The 1701-nt window shown below is 36.4% G+C and overlaps 1 pseudogene; it reads left to right on the top strand.

Moving 5' to 3' along the window:
- The first annotated feature begins 379 nt into the window (after positions 1-379).
- On the top strand, positions 380-1282 carry LOC131999422 (heterogeneous nuclear ribonucleoprotein D-like; annotated as a pseudogene).
- Positions 1283-1701: the final 419 nt, after the last annotated feature.

Raw genomic sequence — 1701 nt, 5'->3', positions numbered from 1 at the left:
TTCCTTTTTTTTTGTTTGTTTAAATAATTATGTATGCCTTCAGATTAAAAATCCCTCCAATAATCTGGGCATGGAGCTCTTCAAAAGACAAAATTTTAGCCAACTTTTCCATACATGAGGGAGATTGGCCTAGAATTTTCCCATTTTATAAATAATTTATCATCTTTACTACCACTGCATTTTTTATTACATAGAACAATTTGAAAAAGAGTTGCTTGTTTTTCAGTTCCCTAAAACTTAATCACAAGATTATTCTAAATTCTTTATTTAAAAGATGCCTAGAGACTTAGAAAACTCCTAACAATGCTCTGGGGCTGCTGCTGCATGACCAGGGCTGAGTTCCAGGGCCTTCGCTCAATCCCCCCACCTCCATGACAACTCTGCCATCATGGAAGACATGAAGGAACACAGCAACATGGAAATAGAGGAATTCACAGAGGAATCCAAGATCAACCCAGCAAGAATAAGCAGAATGACAGCAAAATGTTTACTGGAGGCTTGAGCTGGGATATAAGCAAGAAAGACTGACTGCATATTTGTCTTGATTTAGGGAATTTATAGACTGTACGATTGGAACGGATGTAGTGACTGGAAGATCAAGAGGACTGGATTTGTGGTTTCCAGAGATGCTGCTAGTGTTAATGAGATTTTGGAACTGAAAGAACACAAACTTGATAGAAAATGGATAGACCTCAAAAGGACCACGATTTCAAAGAGAAAGAACTCTCCAAAAAGGTTTTTATGGGTGGACTGAGCCCACATGCTTCTGAAGAACAAATTAAAGAATACTTTGGAGAGATTGAAAATATTGAACTTCCCATGGATACAAAAACAAACGAAAGAAGAGGATGTTGTTTTATCCCACACACAAACGAAGAGCTAGTAAAGAAATTGTTAGAAAGCAGATATCATCAGGTTGGTTCTAAGAAGTGTGAAATCATAACTGCACAACACAAAGAGATAGGCAGCAACAGCAATAACTAAAAGGTAGAAGAGGTGCTGCAGCTGGTAGACCCGGTGGTCCTAGTGGTCATGGGTGAGGTCAGGGCCAAAACTGGAACCAGGGATTTAACAACAGTTATGATCAAAGATAAGGAAATTACAATAGTGCCTAAGGTGGTGATCAAAACTATAGTGGCTATGGAGGCTATGACTATAGTGGGTATAACTATGGAACTATGGATATGGACAAGGATATGCAGACTACAGTGGCCAAAAGAACACTTATGGCAAGGCACTTGGAAGGAGTCACAATCACCAAAAAATTTACCAGCCATATTAAAGGAGGACACTGGAGAAAATAGGAGACTGCTAAAATTAACCCAGCTTGCAAGATGACATTGAAGATGGGTCTTCTGTTGATTTAAGATGATCATTTTGTAAAAGACTTTCTAGTGTACAAGACACAACTGTGTCTAACTGTATATACTGCCAATGTTTCCTTTTCTTTGTCTTTTGTTATCTGTGTTATGACTCAATTTGGATTTGTGTTTATACAAATTTTATTTGTGTGATCTCATGTTAAACTTTAAATAAATGCTCCCTTATGTGACAGTAAAAAAATTTTTTTAAAAGCTGCCTAGATAATCATTACAGGGCCTTTAGTGATTTACTGTCTTTATATGAGCCTTAAAATTTATTTTTTTGCCTATATTTTGACAAGTTTGCCATATAAAAAATATATCTACATATATTTATATT

This window comes from Mustela nigripes, chromosome 13, assembly GCF_022355385.1.
Source record: "Mustela nigripes isolate SB6536 chromosome 13, MUSNIG.SB6536, whole genome shotgun sequence".
Classification (NCBI taxonomy): domain Eukaryota; kingdom Metazoa; phylum Chordata; class Mammalia; order Carnivora; family Mustelidae; genus Mustela; species Mustela nigripes.
Note: the sequence above shows the minus strand (reverse complement) of the source record. Positions and strands in the feature narration are given on the sequence as shown.